Source organism: Ochotona princeps, chromosome 8 (genome assembly GCF_030435755.1).
Source record: "Ochotona princeps isolate mOchPri1 chromosome 8, mOchPri1.hap1, whole genome shotgun sequence".
NCBI classification, from domain to species: Eukaryota; Metazoa; Chordata; class Mammalia; order Lagomorpha; family Ochotonidae; genus Ochotona; species Ochotona princeps.
Genome location: NC_080839.1, coordinates 63,587,311 through 63,607,756, shown reverse-complemented (window position 1 = coordinate 63,607,756; position 20,446 = coordinate 63,587,311). Strand labels below are relative to the sequence as shown.

Below are 20,446 nucleotides of genomic sequence, written 5' to 3'. Positions count from 1 at the left end.
ATGGCAGGGCAAGCATTGAGGAAGCTTCTTCTACTCTTTGAACATTGATTGAGAGGACTGCTGTGGAAATTATAACCCAAGGAGGGGTGATGCTCCTGGGAAAATCTCCTTCAAAAGGATTGTAAGCAGCAGTTGAGGCTGTTGGATCAGGCCATACAGGAAAGGGTGAAGAAGTTTTCAAGGTACAAGTTGGAGATAACATCTCCAGAATACAGAGGCACCAAAGTAGTTCTGGGTGACAAGGGTGATGATGATTTTAATTTGGAAATGGTGATATTCTTGGAAAGTTTGTAGACTGAGATCTCTACGTCGCATGAAGCTGTCCATTCCCCTGAAGTTCCTCAATGTTTCATCACATAAATGATGTTCTGTCATCTGTATCCCACATTGACACATCTGGCTTCAAGTCCACTTCCAATTTCAGCTTCCTCCTTCAAGCACATCTTGGGAAGCAGCAGGTGATGGGTCAGGAACAGGGGATTTTTCTGTCTTTTTTTGCTTTATGTAATAATAATTCATTTTATTTTTGATGATGTTTACATAGTTGAGAGGCATGTATGCCCATATGAACCATCAGTTAAGGTGGGGAGGGTCAAGAAATGGGAGAAAGTGGATGAGACAACTGTCTCCAATCTCCTTTCATCTTATTGTATCTGGGGAAAGTAGGGATGGAAGGGGAGAGGGCCGCTCTCAACAGCCCAACCACATCAGTGCCAGGAAGGGGGGACGGCCACCCAATGTCATCCCAGGAACTCCGATGTGGAGCATGTTTTGAGGGTACTGCTTAAGTGGTTTTGATAGTTCTGAAATATTGTTTTTGTTGCTCCAAGGTTGAGGAAATCCTTTCAAGGTCTATTTGCCAACATATTTCACCTTACAGCATCAATTTGCTCAGATATCCACTGTCAAAGTTTGAGCAGGATAACGCTCCAATTTGTTCTGCCCTTCATGGTATTACATGTCTTCTGCAGGCCTCAGTGAACTTGTTGTCATGTCCTCCATGAACCTCTGGGCATGCCATTCCCTGCACAGGCGTCAGCAACCATGGAGAACAAGTTCTGACACAGGTACTCCATAATCCTGTGATTTTCACCATTGCTAGAGTTCTCAGTCAAGTGATCCAGTTGGAAAGGTTCCCAAAGGTGATCCCAACCTGACCCTTGTGTGTGCAAGCCAATACAGTCCATCACCCACATCAGCCTACACACAGTGATAGCTATAGTTACCTGGTCAGTTCTGTCCCCAGTCCCATCTCACATGCAAACCAATGGATGCTGCAGCCCAGCCCGACCCTGCCCTCCACACACTCGGCCATCATGCACAATAGCAGCAACTGTGGCCTAGCCGTGTAACCCCCAGGAATCCCTACTAGGCCCATCCCCAGCCCTGGTTCCTGTGCTTGCTCGTATGTGTATCAGACTGGTTCAGTCTGTCCCAAATTCCAATCAGCTCCTGTACACCTCAATGGGCTCTGAACCCTAGCTCAGCAAAACCGACCCCATTATCCAACTCACATTCATACTGGCAGGTGCTACCATCTGTCTAGCCAGGCCCACCCCCAGCCCTGCTTTTCATTCTCACCACCAGGAGCTGCAGGGGTGCCCACAATTTCCCTACTAGGCCCACTCCCAGTCCTAGATCTTGCACTTTCCAGGTGGTTCTACAGTCTAGCCTGACAAGGCTTGCCCCCAGTCCCAGCACACTCTACCTTGACACTCGCTGACTGGTACTGTGGTCAAGCTCTGCCAGGCAGACTCCCAGCCATGGCTTTCATGTGCACTGATACCAACTAGCCCAGCTCAGGTCTCCCACATGGGCAGGTATATGGTTTGGCCTCAAAAGATCCTCTAGTTTCCCTCCTCTAAACCACCTGATCTCAGCCCCTGCTTTACCTGCAAGTGTAGTAGCCTGGTTGGTGAAGTCTCCCAGAAGTCACGTTCTCCCTCAGAAGTCTTCCCGCCCACACATCTCCAGACCCACTTCCCTGAGCAATCCACAGACCCCCATGCCTGTGAGTGCTCAGATTCCCAAGCTTGGTCCTCTGGCGGTATGCCGTGCTAGCCTAGAGCCCTGCCTGCCTGCATATCCAGGACCCGTGCATGTTCATGTGTGGGTCCCCAGACCCTGTCTGTCTGTGTGTCCCCTACATATCTTAAAAAAAAAAGAATAGGCAACTATGCTGCCACACTGGTATAGTTAACACAAATTTGGCTATTAGCTGGTTTTCTCCCAGCAGTGTAACACTTGCCTAGGTACAATGCAACCTAGGCAATTGCCTATATCTGGGGCTGTCTTTTTTTTTCCTTAAGATGTATTTATTTTTATTGGAAAGGCAGATTTACAGAGAGAAGGAAAGACAAAGAGAAAGATCTTCCATCTGCTGACTCACTGCTCAAATGGCCCCATCAGCAAGAGCTGAGCTGATCCGAAGCCAGGAGCCAGGTCTCTCACGTGGGAAGTGGAGCAGCTGGGATACGAACTCGCACCCATATGGGATGCCTGCGCTTGGAGGTGAAGGGTTAGCCAGTTGAGTCAATGTGATGGCCTCACAAATGCCTTCTCATGTTATTTTTATTACACCTTGGAGAGCAAATCTTCACATATAGGCACATGCTGTGGTCCAGGGGCTAGGACCTCAATGCACAGATTGATGGAGGAGCCAGACATGATATGGCTCATAGCAGAACCCTCCTTCCGTGCAGATAAGTGAAAAAGAGGGCAGTCACCCTAAAAAGCTGCTTGGACGTTTCTTAGAGTTTTACACACGCATAGACTATGGGACCCAGGACTCCTTGTTTACTCAAATGCGATAAAAATATGTGCTGGCAGAGAAAGAAAAATAAAAACAGAAAAGTGCACAGCACTTTTGCCCCTGATGGCCAAAACCTGGAAACAATCTAACAGTGGAACATAAGGCAGCAACTATAGGAAAAAGCTACTGCAATAAAATGCACGCCATGCACAGGCATTGTGCTCAGTCAGTGAAGCCAGACTCCAAAGACGTAGCATCCTGGGCGAGGGCACAGCCCAGGAGTCTATCATGCCTTGGATTCCTGACCTTCCGTTTACATTTACGTAAAATGGCCCCATCCACCAAGAGCTCCCCCCAGGGCCCGGCCTGTTCCTCCTGCTGAGTCAGTACCACATCCCACCCACTGTCTGCAGAGTTGCACTGACATCTCTTGGCTCCTGTCATCATTTCTCTCGAATCCCATGGATTTATGTTTTTTTTTTTCCTTTTATTACAGTGGGGACTGGGGAGGGAGCGGATAAACACACACTCATTCTTTCCTGTTTATTTACACAAGCTTGTCTTTAATCAAGCTTGAAACATAAACAGAGTCTAGCAAAGGGATGCTGTGTTTTCCCAGCAATCTAGAGAAAAAAGTTTATCTCAGAGAACAGAGGTGTTTGCCAAACGTGACCCTGGTCTGTATCTCTGTGCAAACCATGGGATTTTCCGCTCCCAGCGGAGTCCCATTGTGGAGGGTTTTGTCATGTGGCTTCCAGCTTGCAAAGCAGGCGTGTCCGTGTCTTGTGGGTTGTGGGCCAGAGTTCACCGGGTCCAGTAAACAAGTGGTTGCACACATTGGGTGTGGAAGCAGTGGCAGTCACTGGCAGTGGCAAACTGCAGCCTTGGCAAAAGGTGTTGTGGGTGTGTGCGTGTCTGTGAGCAGCATGCCAGTAGACACACCCATCGCCAGTGCCCAGAGATGCCTTTTTTATTACGGCATAATCACCTCCTATACATAAGCATGAAAGCAGCAAAGTGGAAATGATTCCTTCCCCCCTCCACCCATCATTGATCTGGCACCTGTTCTTCAGTGACAAGTGATTGTTGAGACAGCAGCGGTGCCCAGTGCCATCACCCACACAGGGTACACACGGGTCTCAGAGCAGCTGGGCAGGTGCTTCATGCCTCCATAGATGCATCAGCAATGCCAAAATAGATACAGGATGGGGATCAAAACGTTGGTTCAGGGGTTAATGCCACAGCATATCAGGTTGAGCTGCTACCGGCGTCTGTATGAACAGCTACTCCACTTCTGATGCAGCTCCCTGCCAATGCACCTGGGAAAGCAACAGAAGCTGGCCCAAGTGCTCAGGCCACTGCCAGCCATGTGAGACACCCAGTTAAAGTTACAGGCTCCCTGTTTCAGCCTGACACGAGCCAGGCTGTTGCAGCGCTTTGGAAAGTAAACCAGGAGAAAGAAGATCTCTTTCATTCTCCCTCTCTCCAACTGTGCGTTTCAAATAAACACGTAAGTCTTCATTAAAAAGGAAAAATAAAACTTTGGATCACATAAATCTAAATTACAGACTGTAAATTTCCTATACATACCTATTTTTTAAATCTCTGCCATCATTGATTTCTGATAATTTTGACATGACAGTTTGATTTTCTTCTCTCTCCTCCTGCCTAAAACACACACACACACACACACACACACACTCGTGATCACCTTCATGCTTGAATGAAAGCTCTGGACTGAGTAATGAGGACTTTCTTTAAATAAAAAAATCTTACAAAGCAACGAAGCAATTCATATTGATGGCTACTTGGAGGCATCATGTCCTTGCAAACAGAACTTTGAACTCAGAAATTCAAGTAAGGGTTGGCAGCGGACTCAGGAAAGAAGGGGATGTCTTTCAGTGGGATTGCCAAAATTAGCAGTAAGAAGCCAAGACACCCAGTTAAAATAGAATTTCCAATAAACCACGAGTGCCCTACTCCCTGGGCACCAAGCATGAACTGCCATTAAGCCCAGCATGATCATCCTCTCCCCCACACCACTTGGCAGTGGGTTTGTGGCATAGTTCCAACCAGCTGGAGCTGAGCAGATATTTTCAGGAGGCTTTTGTGCAACATTTCCCATTCCTGATTAAAAGCGCAGAAAGAGAAAGAAATGTGGGGAAATCCAAGTGCTCCCTGCCTTCAATGATCTCCCATCAGCACGAGGAAAGCAGTCATGGGAAAGACCCAGCCAGAGCCCTGATGCGGTTGGACTCGGCAGATCCTCTCCAAATCTTTATGAGAAGTGGTGAATGACCTCACTGTCTAAGCCACTTGCAGATGCATCTTCCGTTCTGGCTGTTGGATGCATCCTCAGTGATTCAGCTGTCAAGAATCTGACCATTCACTTAACAGGGTTTCGACAGCTGTAGTTAGGAGACCCAGAAATCAGTCGGAGAAGGTTAGATGCTCCCCAGCTAGACAAAGCTGTCTTATTCTGAGATTCACCAACCTAGCGGTGTTGCCTGAGTGCTTCTCAGCTTCCCACACTCCTGGGAATTACAGTTGCAATCTTCCACAAGCTTGGTGGGATGGGCGGGGAGGTGGCATTTCTCACCTCCTAGGATGGAATAGTTATTCTCGTCAACACTCTCCGTGTTCTTCATGCCACTGACAGGCAGCATCACAGCTCAACTGGCTGCAGCGACAAAAGTGTGAGCCAAGCAGGAGGGATGTGGGCTAGATGAGGCTGCTGCACAATTTTTGTGTGAAAAGGGAAACCTTTAGCCCAGAAGCTGGGGCTGGGGACCCTGAGACATCATTAACATCTTGGGCACCTGCATTATCGCTGTTCATCACAGCGTACCTAACACCTCCTGGTTCCCAGCTGTCTTTCTAAACAGCCTGACATGAATGACATTCATCAAGTGTATAATCACACAGTTTTGATGTGTGGCAGGCATTCTTCTTGTAAACATTTTTGTACACATGATAGATGCACAAGGCACAGTTAGGCTTTAGGCCTGTGGGACTTCCTTTCCATCCTGTTTCTTTTCTCCAGTCTCTAGAAGCAACTGTGGCTATCCATTTTTTGCATTTCCATCCAGAGTTCTGTATACACAGGCAAGCATATAAATGTGGAGTGCTCGGCTTTTAATACCAATGACACAACATATTAACCATTGACCGTGTAGTGGAGTTCTCTCCCCCTCCCTCACATAACTACTGCCCCTCCCCTCAACTGGAAAGGCAGATTTATGGAGAGAGGAAGAGACAGAAAGATCTTCCATCCACTGGTTCACACCCCAAGTGGCCACAATGGCTGGAGCTGAGCCCATCTGTATCCAGGAGCCAGGAGTTTCTTCCAGGTCTCCCATGTGAGTGAAGGATCCCAAGGCCTTTGGGCCTTCCTCCACTGCCTTTCCAAGCCACCAGTTGAGAGCTGGATGGGAAGTGGAACAACCAGAACATGAACTGGCATCCATAGGGGATGCTGGTGCTTGGAAGTAAACAATTAGCCAATTGAATCATCGCTCTGGGCACCTCGCATCACTGTTCTTAAAACTGCCTTGTTTGTGGGGGTGGGTATTATAACACAATGTGTTCAGCCACCTTATCAGAGTGCCTGCTTCAAGTACTGGCTTACTCCACACTTCAAATCCAGCTTCCTGTTAGCATGCTAGGAAGCAGCAGACACTGGCCGATGCCCTGGGGCTCCTACCATGAACGTGATAGATTTGGATGCAGTTCCTGGATCCCAGCTTCATCCTAACCTGATCATAGGTGCTGTGGATATTTGGGGAGTGAATCCAAGGATTGCAGATAACTCTTTGTCTCTCTGCCTTTCAAGTAAACAAATAACCTTTTCAAACAATGACTACCTTGTCCTGTGCAGGAACTAACTGCTATTCTGAGGCATGGATATGCCATGATGTAGTAGCCTGGAGTGCTGTCCTCCCTGAGGAGCCTGGTGTGCTGTCCTCCCTGAGGAGCCTGGAGTGCTATCCTCCCTGAGGAGCCTGGTGTGCTGTCCTCCCTGAGGAGCCTGGTGTGCCTCCCTGAGGAGCCTGACGTGTCATCCTCCCTGAGGAGCCTGGTGTGCGGTCCTCCCTGAGGAGCCTGGTGTGCTGTCCTCCCTGAGGAGCCTGACGTGTCATCCTCCCTGAGGAGCCTGGTGTGCTGTCCTCCCTGAGGAGCCTGGAGTGCTGTCCTCCCTGAGGAGCCTGACGTATCATCCTCCCTGAGGAGCCTGGTGTGCTGTCCTCCCTGAGGAGCCTGGTGTGCGGTCCTCCCTGAGGAGCCTGGAGTGCTGTCCTCCCTGAGGAGCCTGGAGTGCTGTCCTCCCTGAGGAGCCTGGTGTGCTGTCCTCCCTGAGGAGCCTGGTGTGCTGTCCTCCCTGAGGAGCCTGACGTATCATCCTCCCTGAGGAGCCTGGTGTGCTGTCCTCCCTGAGGAGCCTGACGTGTCATCCTCCCTGAGGAGCCTGGTGTGCTGTCCTCCCTGAGGAGCCTGGCGTTGTGTGTAGTCCTCCCTGAGGAGCCTGGTGTATAGTCCTCCCCTGAGTCTGCACTGGGCCGGGTGACTCACTTCTACCTGATATATGAAAAGGTGAGTGCAGGTCACCTCCAAGATTTAGTTATAAAATGATCTCTCTCTTTCTCCCTGATGTTCTTATCCACGCTGTCCTCCCTCCCCACTGAAGCCAGCTGATGGCATCTCGGCACATACAAGCTGATCCCGCCCTGGGTAAGCCCCAGCTGAGGCCACAGCCCCTGCCTCCTGAGAGATGCCTTAGCAGAGCAACTGCCTGGATTCTGTTCCAAAGATACAGGGAGAGACTCAGGTGTTCTCCCTAGCTGCTCCTCCCATGCAATGTTCCAGTCTCCTCTCTGGCAAGCTCCTCCCTGTTGTTGGAAGAAAAAGTATTTGGTTGAATGTAACTGGATCTGGGAAAGCTGACTTGAAAGAAATTGCAGTCCCATAGAAAATGCCAGAATCTGTATGACTCCTGAATCTGTAGTCAGTAGAGGATGATGCAGTCAGAAACAGTCATTTAAATGCAAAATAGACAACTCTGTTAAAAACAGTTCAGTGAATTAACAATAAAATCAGGAGCCAGTATCTTGGCATAGTTGGTTAGACCACTACCTACAATGCCAGCATCCCATGTGGGCACCAGTTTAAGTCCTGGCTGCTCCAAGTCCTGGCTGTTCCGCTTATGATCCAGCGCCTTGCTACGGCATCTGAGAAAGCAGCTGCAGATGGCTTGAGTGCTTCGGTCCTTGCACCAACATGGGAGAAGTGGAAAAAGCTCCTTGTTCTTGGCCATTGAAAACTTGGAGACTGAATCAGCTCACAGAGCTCTCTTTCTCCCTCTCTCTCCATGTAGCTCTTTCAAATAAATAAATATTTTTAAGTAGACTTTTAAAAATAGGAATTATGAGTTCCATCCTAGATGTATGCTTTTCAAATATTGAATCCCACTTTTTGGGTTGTCTTTTCACTTTATTAAAAATGTTCTTTGATATTCAAATGTTTTAAGCTGTGTTATTTATTTGAAAGGCAGAATTGGGGGGCTGAGGGAGAGAGACAGAGAGAAAGAGGAAAAGCCAGAGAGAGGTCTTCCATCCTCTGGTTCTTTCCCCAGAGGGTCAGTAGGGTTGGGCCAGCCAGGAGTTTCTTCTGGGTCTCCCACATGGGTAGCCACATGAGTGCAGGAGCCCAAACACTTGGGCCATCCTCCGCTGCTTTCCCAGGCACATTAGCAGCGAGCTGGATCAAAGTGAAGCAGCTGGGGCTGGAACCAGTACACATATGGGATGCCAGCCTTGCAGGCAGTGGCTTAACCTTCTATGCCACAGTGCAAACCCCACAAAGGAGCAAGTCTACAAGTCTGCACCACTGCTAATTGGAGCCAGAGGATTGCGTAGCTGTGGAAAGTTGCTGGGCTCTGGCCACCAGTCGGCATGTTCTGCAGAGTGAATAGTAAGCATTTCTCAACCTGCTGGGGCGAAGAAGGAGGGGTGGATGGTTAGGGTTCCTATTGCAGCTGGGCAGGTGAAGTGGTTTGTCAGTAAAGCAAAACAGAACAAAACAAAAAACCACACAAGCAACATCCATACTTTAGACTTGGGGGACCCCTGGTGGCCAGTGCAGTGAGGGCCCTCAGAGCCTCTCTGCAAGGATTGACAGAAAACTTTCCATCTGCCACTCACCTGGGAAAAGCGGTTCCTGTGCTACCATCATCCAGGGCAATCACATTAACCCATACATGTAATGCAGCCCTAACCAAATCCTAGCAGGATTTTGAAACGGGAATCTGTGAAAAGTTCTCTAACAGGAAAAAAATTTAAGAAAGACTACTGAGTGGGAAGCTTCCCTGTAACACATGCCAATATAAATAAAAAATATATATATAAAGCTATGTAAGTAGATAGTGCAACATGAAGCTAAAGGGTTAGAGACAGACAAGTTGATCAGTGATTTTCTACTGAACAAAGTGCAGAAAAAATTTAGGAACATGTGTGCAGCTGGTGTCATGGCTTTGCGTGTTAAGCCACCACCTATAGCATCACAGCTCATGTGAATGCTGGTTTGAGTTACGGCTGTTCTACTTCCAGTTCAGTGCTAATGAACCTGGGAAAGCAGAGGATAGTCCAAATACTTACGTCCCTGGCTGTTGTGGCCAGTTTGGGGAGTGAAACAGTGGATGACGGATCTCTGTCTCTCTTTCTCACTGTAAATTTGCCTTTCCAATAAAAATAAATAAATCTTTAAAAAGTGGTGTGCATAAAACAGTAGCTGTGTTAACCTGAATAGCATCAATGGCTCCAAATTTGGAGTCATTTTTGCCCAGCTGGCAAGCAAGACAATGCATCCTGTTTGGTTTCTCTTGTGTCAGTCATTCAAATCCTTTTCCCATTTTTACCTAGGTGACTCATCTTTTCCACAACAATGGTTAGAAGTTCTTCAAATCATACCTCAGTGGTGTTCTGTGTTGCAAAGACTTCACTACTTTTCACTTGCTGTCTGTTTTGCTTTCTTAAAAAAAAATTATTTATCTTTATTGAAAAGGCAGGGAAGGAGACAGAAGGATTTTCCATCCGCTGGTCCACTCATCAAATGGCTGCAGTGGCCGGAGCTGAGCTGACCTGAAGCCAAGCCAGGAGCTTCTTCTGGGTCTCGCACAAGGGTGCAACTTCCCAAGGGGCTTGGCCTTACCTCTACTGCTTCACCTAGGCCTTATGCAGGGAGCTGGATCAGCAGTATAAGGAATACTTGGCCCAGTAGCCTAGTGGCTAAAGTCCTAGCCTTGCACACACCAGTTCTAATCCTGGCAGCCCCGCTTCATATCCAGCTCCCTACTTGTGGCCTGGGAAAGCAGCTAAAGACGGTGCAAAGTCTTGGGACCCTGCACCTGTGTGGGAGACCCGGAAGAAGCTCTTGGCTCCTGGCTTCAGATCAGTTCAGCTCTGGCCGTTGAGGCTACTTGGAGAGTGAACCAGTAGATGAAAGATTTTTCTGTCTCTCCTTCACTCTGTAAATCTGACTTTCCAATTAAAAAAAAATAAATCTTACAAAAAAAAAAGTGAAGGCCCAGCATGATAGTTTGGTGGCTAAGGTGGCCTTGAGAGTACCAGGATCCCATATAGGTACCAGTTGTAACCCTGGCAGCCTACATCATGTCCAGTTTCCTGTTTGTGGCCTGGGAAAGCAGTCTAGGATGGCCCAAACCCTTGGGACCCTGCACCTGCGTGGGATGACCCAGAAGGGGCTCCTGGCTCCTGGTTTCAGATCGGTACAGCTCTAGCCGTTGCGGTCACTTGGGGAGTGAATCATCGGACAGAGGATCTTCCTCTCCTCCTCTCTGTATATCTGACTTCTAATAAAAATAAATAAATCTTAAAAAAGGATTTTTATTTTAACTGGAAAGGCAGATCGTATTTATGGAGAGAAGAGACAGAGAAAGATTCTCCAACCTCCATATGAATTTTTAATAATAACATCTACCTAGCACCAAATCAAAGACAGTATAAGAAAAGAAAAGTATATATCAATCTTCCTTATGAACATAGAAACAAAATCACAAAATATTAGCAGATGGAATTTAGTCATGTATAAAAAGATGATGTACAATAAAATAATAAGTATGTGCAACATAATCAAAAGATAACAATTGATATATATTTATTATATTACTAAGTGATTAGATATTAATATTAATGATATAATATATAATATTAATAATGTTAATTAAAATGAGAGGTCAGTTTAGCAATAGACATTCAAATAATATAATTCTTCACTATAATAGATTAAAATAAAAAACAATCATCTCAACGGATATGGAAGAAGGCTTTGTAATCCTTTTAACCTTAATCAAAGTTTCTAAAAATAGGGGGAAACAGTGGAAGAAAAAACTGTCCGGTGAAGTGTTGAAAGTTCTTTGAGACCAGCTACACGATAAGCAAGCTGACTATCACAATTACTACTTAAGGCTGGCCTTCATGTTTAGGTCTGCACAGTCACAGGGAGCGTGAGGCCCAGAGGAACAGAGTGACCACACAGAGGACACATGTAACAAATTAGGCCATACTGAAACTGAAATTTCTTCAGCAAAACACAAAACAAAACAAAACAAAACTTAAAAGAGTGAAACAGAGCCTGGGAAAGCAGTCAAGGACGGCCCAAAGCCTTGGTACTCTGCATCCACATGGCAGACCTGGAAGAAGCTCCTAGCTCCTGGCTCAGCTCTGGCCGTTATGGCCATTTGGAGAGTGAGCCAGCAGATGGAATGTCTCTCTCTGTGTCTTTCCCTCTTTCTTTCTTTCTCTGTAAATAAATATAAGTAAATCTTTCCCTTAAAGACTTATTTATTGATTGATTATTAGAAAGGCAGACCAGATTTATAGAGAGAAGGAGAGACAGAAAGATCTTTTATCTGCTGGTTCACTCTCCAGATGGCCACAACGGCCAGAACTGCGTGCATCCAAAACCAGGAGCTTCTTCAAAGTCTCCTACATGGGTGCAGGAGCCCAAGGATTTGAGCCATCCTCCTCTGCTCTGCCATGCTATAGGTAGGGAGCTGAATCAAGTGGCGCAGGGCCCAGCACGATAGACTTTACTTGCCTTGCATTTGCCAGGATCCCATATGCATTCCAGTTATAATCCTGGCTGCTCCATTTTCCATCCAGCTCCCTGCTCGTGGCCTGGGAAAAGTAGTAAAGGATGGTCCAAAGCCTTGGGACCTGCATTTGCACAGACCAGGAAGAAGCTTCTGGCTCCTGGTTTTGGATCAGCTCAGCTCTGGCCATTGCAACCACTTGAGGAGTGAACCAGTGGATGGAGGATCTTTTTCTCTGTCTCTTTCTCTCTGCAAATCTGCCTTTCTAATAATAATAATAGTAATAACCTTTTTTTAAAAATGTCAGGACTTGATCCCAGTGCTGCAGGGGGATCAGCTTGATAAGCCACTCCTCTGGCTTCTGTGGGTTGACTCTTACCACAGCATCCAGCATTTTTAGTTAGCATGCTCTCTCTCTGACTCCTTTTCCAACTGTGATTAGATGAATCATGAAACTTGTGTTGCTGTTCCATTTTACTTTCCTACTCGAACAATGGTGTCTGTGGAAGAGATACCCTCTACTTCTACTATTTTTTAAAGATTTATTTTATTATTGCAAAGTCAGATTTACAGAGAGGAGGACAGAGAGGAAGATCTTCTATCAATGATTCACTCCCCAAGTGACCACAATGGCTGGAGCTGAGCTGATCCAAAACCAGGAGCCAGGAACTTTCTCCAGGTCTCCCACGTGGGTGCAGGGTCACAAGGCTTTGGGCTGTCCTCAACTGCTTTCCCAGGCCGCAAGCAGAGAGCTGGATGGGAAGTGGGGCTGCGGGGATTAGAACTGGCACACACACATGGGATCTCAGCACATTCAAGGTGAGGATTTTAGCCACTAGGCCACCACACCGGGCCCTAGTTCTATTATTTTTAAGTGTTTAACTCACACCTAAATTTTTCCCTTCATTATCCAGTGTTGATCTACATCTCATTTTCTAAAAAAGAGGTCAGAACATCTCAGCTCACTTTATTTCCCATATCCTTGCTCTCCTAGCATGCTCCAATGTTAATATTATTTTGGCTCTCACTTTCAGTTCATGTTGATTCTTTTAAATCTCTACTTGGCTGAATGTAATAATAAGCATTACTGGTTAAATTGTTTGTGATTCCCTCCAGTAATTCACTTGTCTTATTGAATTCATGTCTCTCAGGTTTCCTCTCTCTAAGTTATTTCGTTTGTGCCTCTTTCAGAGAAAATCTGTAGTTGAAAGCCTCTCTTTTATATAGCTGAAATGTCCTTATTTCAAGCTCAATTGTAGATGGAATTTTGATTGAGTAGAAGATACTTGGTCAGTCATTTTTCCTCTAATACTGATTCCATTTGGTTATTGCTGCAGAACTAGGACCTCTACCAATGGCTTAATGATGTTATGGAAGCCTCAGTCCCTCCCCCTGGTGCTGAACCAAGAGCATGAGGACAAGGTTTGAGAGTGACGTTGTAGGGTACGAGAGATCTCGCCAGACAGGTCTAGGATGTATTACGGAGTCTTTATCAACCAAGCTTGGTGATGGCAAGGCCCACCAGAAATTAGCAAATGACAAGCCCACATGGCAATCCTGTCTGAATGGAAACCCTGAGAGGCATAAACTGTCATTACCGTGAAGTCTGTTGGTTAAACTGAAGACATGTCTCGGCTTTCCCAACAATGTAAGTTGTCCTAAGAAACATACAGCCAACAACTTGGGCAGACTTACAAAGCTACAAATATTCACCTTTTCCTGGTTTCTTTGTCCTATGCTATTATTGCTAGGCCTCACCTCTCCCGGAACTCTTGAAAGTACACAAACTAGAAATACAAAGCATATTAGCATTTGCGTCTTTTTTTAATGCAACTAATTTTTTAAGATTTATTTTTATTGAAAATTCAGATATACAGAGAGGAAGATCTTCCATCCAATGATTCACTCCCCAAGTGGCTGCAATGGCCAGAGCTGAGATGATCCGAAGTCAGGAGCCCAGAGCCGCTTCTAGGTCCCCTATACGGGTACAGGGTTCCAAGGTTTTTCCATGGACAGTATTGCCATGTGGGCTTGTCATTTGCTAATTTCTGGTGGGCCATGCCATCACCAAACTTGGTTGATAAAGACTTCTTAATACATCCTAGACTGTGTTCCCAGGCCACAAGCAGGGAGATGGATGGGAAGTAGGGCTGCTGGGATTAGAACCGGCACCTATATGGGATTGCGGGATGTGTTCAAGGTGATGACTTCAGCTGCTAGACTATCGCGCCAGACCCAGCATTTGCATCTTCATTGACTTGCCCAAGCAGTGAACAGAGGATGAGGAATACAGACATACAGGGGCCAGGTTCAAGGGCTACCTGTCCTTGGAATCTGTCCACAGGAAGCCAGAGAGCAAGCAGGTGCTGGGGAGGCCACCTGTTGGAGCACAGGAACAATGGAAACACGTGACCGAGAGAGAGAGAGAGAGAGCCCTTCCCTATCATGGACTTTTATGGAGAGCTTGTGAGAGGAGTATGTATGCGACAACACATACCACCCCTCTCGGGTGCAGGTAATAAACATCAAAGGTGGGCAGAAAGGATTACGTGGGTTGGGGAGACATGGCTTCCAAACTCGTGACCCTGAACTAACTGCCAAAGACAACAGTGAGGGCTGGAGAAAGTGATCTGTGGACAGATAAAGGAGTAGCTGACTTCCGGATCTCAACAACTCCCACCTTGCTGAGTGAGGGGACTTGAGGGTCTTAGAGAGGCTACAAGGCAGGGAGAGCTGATCTAGTAAAAGCACAAAGGAGTTGCCAGGTTCTAGTGTAAGGCTCGCACCAAAGCTTGCCCATTCTCTCTTTGCTTTGTGTTCTGGCTGGCTGCAAGAGAAGCTGAGATAAGGAACAAGGCAATGTGAGCCTTAGCACAGAGTGAGCAGGAAGCCAGCAGCCCAGCCCTGAAACATCAACAAGACACTGTGCTGTGCGTGAGCTGCTGTGCAAGGTCCCCTGGTTGGTAGGTGGCCAGTGGGCTTCCATCAACCTGGGGGCTACACACAGGGGTGGTCACTTCCTGCCCTGAACCTGGAAATCCCCTAAAGGGAACCCCAGGAGACAACAGTGGCCACTAAGCTGGTACCTATTAGAGAAGCAAATGACCTCATGAGTCTGGTGATTAGAATCTTGCAGGGCAACAGTCCAACTCTCTCAATTCAGTGAGCTAAACTGAGCGAGGGAGGCTAGAGACTGGGGCCAGATGGTATCTAGCATCTGCATCCAAGGCATTGTTTGGGACTCAATGGCTTCTCCCCTAGTTCTCCTCACTCCTTAGGAGGCAGTGAAGTGGTGAATGCTTTGACTTCTTTATGTTGTTAACAGGCAAGACACAATGTTTCAGGATGTTACAGGAGATTTTCTGTATCAGAACAGAGTTTGACCCAGTTGTCTGTACACAGCTTTATCTTGCAGGTACATCAACATTCCACAGCAACAACGTCAACAACCAACACACATTTCTACCCGTGCAAGGCAAACCAGAAAGTGCCCTCCCACACATCAGAAATGTCTAGCCCCAACCAGGAATTGATCCATTTCTTCAGACAGAGCACAGGGCCCTGTGCAGTAACCTAACAACTAAAGTCCTTGCCTTACATGATCCCTGGGATCTCATATGGGCGCTGATTTGAATCCCAGCAGCCCTGCTTCCCATCCAGCTCCCTGCTTGTGGCCTGGGAAAGCAGTTGAGGATGGCCCAAAGCCTTGGTTCTCTGCACTCGCTTGGAAGACCTAGAAGAAGCTCCAGGCTCTTGGCTTCAGATTGGTGCAACTCCGGCCGATGAGGCTGCTTGGAGAATGAATCAACAGATGGAAGACCTTCCTCTCTGTGTCTCATTCACTCTGTATATCTGACTTTCCAAGAAAAAAAAAAAAGAGAGAGAGCGTGAGCGCATGAATCTTGGTGTATCTTAGAGAGATAAGATTTCTTCAGAATCATCAGGTATATTTACCCACATTTGTTTCAATGAAGACATGAGCTTTCCTTTTCAAGGCCTCATTCTGCCAAAGTACACTTTCAAGTCTTGTCTATGGGACAAGGATAACAAGTGGTCATATTGTTGCGGGAAATGGTTGACCTTGGAAGGTGACATTGGTTCTTGTCTCATGTGGAAGAATTTCCACACAAACAGAGCTGTTAAGTACAGCAAGATTTGACATCAGACACCTCCTGCTGTAGGATCAGGAAGGGGCTCCAAGAGAGGGAAACCCAAGAAGCATGACAGAGAAGTCTTCTAAACATCACTTGGGGTACAAAAAAACAGCCATCAGTCAGTCAGAGGGTGCGGACAACCCATCAGAGGGCTGGACATGTGTTCCTGTCTAGCCTGCTCATGATAAACCAACAGCAACAGAAACATCAGAAGGGTGAGAGAGGATACTTAATCTGATAAAAAAAAAAAACCCTGGAAATGGAGGAATGAGATTGGCACCTTGGTCTTGCCAAAGGTAGTAGCATCTAGAGAGAAGCATTTTGACTCCTTTTTTTCTCATTCCCACAGGGAGCTCTGAAAGAAGCTCCTGACCTCTGCCTTCTGATGGGCTCTGCTCTGCAAGAAGTTCCTGGCTCCCCGCTTCAGACAGGCTCTGGCTGTGGCAGCAAAAACTTCAGGCATGAAACAGAAGGTAGTAGTAAATCAGGCAGTGAGGTTTCATTGAGAGAATACACCTGACAGGCCAGAACCCGGTCTACTTTCAGGTATGAGCCCACCATTTCTGTCCTTCTTGTTTTCTGGAGACATTGCTGGGCAGAGACCTTTCTGGGGGTGAAATTGTGAAATTCCTTCAGGGAGTTTTTTTTGTATTTACTTATTTGAACATCAGTTATAAAGAGGGACAGGGAGAGAATGGCTTTGATTTGTCCAATCTTGAAGATACGCATTTTGATCACGTAATAAAGATGGTGTCTGCCAGAAGTCACTTTCCCCTACAATTAACTCATTCTTTGTGCAGAGCAAGTTACTTGGAACTATGTAAGTACATCATTCCATATCTAACTCCAGACATACTTGCTTTTTTCTGCATGAACTCATGACCTCCTTCTTCATTCAATGGGTTATAATCCCTGACTATCATTTTCATGCTCAGATGATCACAGATTTGGCTCGATAGCTCTCTACATTCCTTTGATACGAGCTTATCAGCCGTGGAGAAATCCCTGCTTTCTTGCACAAAGTGTTCCAGGACATGCTGTGCTTTGTTCCTAGTCCTAGAACCATCTTCTCCAAGAAGCACTAGGCTTTCTTAGTGTGTAATGTAGCCTGGAGTGCTACAGGGCAGGGCTACTTCCATGTCCGTTAATTTCTGCATCCATACAGATGTTAAAAATCATAAACATCTGCAAGAAGCTCCTATTCTAATTCCCCAGCACAGTGTGTTCTCGCTTGCTCCCTTTCCATACACGTAACACCCTCCCACATCGTCTGTAATGTATGTGTTGGTTTCATCTTGCTGTCCACCATGGTCTTTTCCCCACACATCCCTTGCACCCTTCACAGGCACCAGGCTGCACTGTCTTCATCACCCATACACAGTTCTCGGCCCCTCCAGGTGGACCACCTCCTTGCCCTACATGGGTTCCCACCACATTGCAGCTCTCCATTCTGTGTAGCTGTCCTCAGGCTCTGACAGCCCAGGTTGGGCTACCCACATGTGCTGAGGCCCTCTTCATGCTGCTTGGGGTCTCACTCCCCATGTAGAACACACATACAAAATCACACACTTGCCCAGCTCAGCCTGTCCATGCCATGCAGCCCTCCTACAACTCCTGCTGCCCCTCATCTCAAACTGCCCCATACCAGTAGCACAGGCACATGGCCAGACCCAAGCAGAGGGAGCCCGGGTGTGCTAGGCAGTCTCAAGAACTTTCCATCTCACAGCAATTCAGAAACACAAGAGTTGGCAAGTGACCCAAGACAGGCAGCCTTATTGTCCATGCTCCCCTTACTTTAATGAACCCTGCACACATTACAATGTCACTAACATTGCAGTCTTGACTGTGACCCACCTCCAAAATCCCATGACCTTATCAGGAGTGGTACCCCTATTCCAGGAGGAGCCCACCATCTTCACAGAACTCTATGTATCTCAAGAATATTCTTGCCCTCCTCACTGTAAGATAAAGACACAGACAATCCCCCTCAGGTTCTAGGGGCCAATGTTTTTCACTCATTTTGCAAAGCCAGCCTGCAGGCTCTCCTTTAGCTCAATCAGTTAGAATGCAACCCTGACACATCCTGGAACTTTCCCTTGTGGTGTTGTCAGAAACCTAGCCACACACTGTATGCTAATATGAGGACTCCCTACTGGCTCCGCTTCAGATAACACTCCCACCAAGCCTTCCTCCCTAGGGAGATGGGGTGCCCTTCTCACTTAGCTCCCATGCTCTCCACCCAATTGGACACCTGGTGCAGGATGCCCCTCCTCACCCTGCCCAGCTGGGCCACCCAATCTTCATTCAGTGAAACTCTTGTATCCACACAACACTCAGCATGGAGGTCCCCTTGGCTCTATTAACAGCTTGAGAATTGTTATCCAGGAAGACAGAGAAGAACCCAGAAAGCATTAACTGCATGCTAGAGCTGTTTGGATTTTGGATTTAGTGACACAGATGTAATATATATGTGCATTGGCTCATGATTTATACCTGTTGCAACCACTTGGGGAGTGAGCCAACACATGCAAGATCTGTCTCTCCTTCTCTTCATAAATCTAATTTGCCTTTCCAATAAAAATAAATCATTAAAAAGAATTTTTATTAGAAAGGCAGATTTACAGAGAGGACAGACAGAAACAAAGATCTTCCATCCACTGATTCACTCCCCAAGTGGCTACAATGACCAAAGCTGAGCCAATCTGAAGCCAGGAGCCACGAGCCAGGATTCTCTTCTGAGTTTTCCTTGTGGGTACAGGGTTCCAAGACTTTGGGCTGTCCTGTACTGCTTTCTCAGGCCACAAACAGGGAGCTGGATAGGGAATGGAGCAGCTAGGACAAAACCCGGTGCCCACATGGGATCCCAGTGGTTGCAAGGCAAGGATTTTAGCCACTAGGCCGCCATGCCAGGGCCAAAATAAATATTTTTAAAAATATAATAAAATGGAAACTAAAGCTTTTTAAAAGAAAGTCTGTGGGTCTGGCACAGTCCACAGGGTGGCAAGCCACAGTTCTTGTTGAACTTCCAGATTTGAACCACAATAGGAATCTGCTCCTTGAGAATTGGAGCAGAGCTGACCTGAGCCAAGACAGGGTCAGAGAGCAGACGGTAAAGGCAAGGGCACAGTGTTCAAAACAAAATGATTTTAAAAGCAGAGTTACAGAGGGAGAGATCTTCCATCCACTGGTTCTCTCCTCAATGGTCACAATGGCTAGGCCAATCCCAATGATCTAGGACTCCATCCAGCTTAATAGGGGGCCAAGCCATCTGCTGCAGCTATCCCAGGTACATCAGCAGGAAACTGGATTGAATGTGAAGGGTCAGAACTTGAACTGGTGCTCATACGGGATGCTGATACTTCAGGATGAACCACAATCTGCCTGAAGGACCTGTTTTTATGAACAAAACAGGGACACACATTTGACACAGGGGTGGCATCATGTGGATGCCTGCATTCCACATCAGAGTACCTGGCTTTAAGTGCTAACCCCACTTTTTAAAAGCATTTATTTTTATTGGAAAGGTAGATTTTTTACAAAAAGACCTTCCATCCTCAAATGGCCACAATGGCCGGAGCTGAGTCAATTTGAAGCCAGGAGCTAGGAGCTTCCTCTGTGTTTCCCATGCAGGTACAGGGTCCCAAGACTTTGGGCCATCCTCTTCTGCTTTCCCAGGGCACAAGCCAGGAGCTGGGAAGTACAGCAGCCAGGAAATAAACCGGTATCCATACAGGATCCCAGATCTTGCCAGGGGAGGATTAACCATTGAGCCATTGTGCCAGGCCCTACCCCACTTCTGCATCTAGCTTCCTGCTATTGTGCACCTTGGAAGGAAGGGGGTGATGGCTGAAGTACTTGTGTCTGTGCCACACAGAGGAGACCCTGGTTAAGCTCTGGAATCCTGTTTCTTAGTCTGGTCAGCCCCAGCTGTTGGAGGAATTGTAGGGGAGAACCAGCAGAGAGAAGCTATCTTCTGTATTCTAAATAAGTGAATATTTTAAAGCTTGCAACTCAAAAATATTTAAAAGACAAAAAGAAAAAATAGCAGCTAACCCTCAAAGTGAACCCCTCAGGGCAGCGGGGACTCCTCTGGTGAAGCACAAGGGGGAAGCCTCAGAGGAAGGACAGGGTCTCCCCAAAATGAGCACAAAGCTGCCCTCCCCACGGAGCGCCAACTCCCAGTGCCCTGCTTGCCTCAGGGCACCTGGGCACAGGAGGGAGCTCCTGACTCTCTCCAGAGGCTGGGCTGGGCAGACAACAGCAGTCACAGACAGCACAAGAGCCCAGTTTAGGTCCAAGAGTACTGTTTATTCCCCAGGAACGATGTCACATGGAAGAAACGCCCAGAGAAAACAGGCGCAGGGATGATAGAATGACACCGAATGACCTGGAACAGGAGATGAGAGGACAGCATACCTTACAGTGGCCTCGGTC

At 47.1% G+C, this 20,446-nt stretch overlaps 1 pseudogene; it reads left to right on the top strand.

Moving 5' to 3' along the window:
* Window positions 1-299, top strand: LOC118760668 (10 kDa heat shock protein, mitochondrial-like; annotated as a pseudogene).
* The last annotated feature ends 20,147 nt before the right edge of the window (window positions 300-20,446 follow it).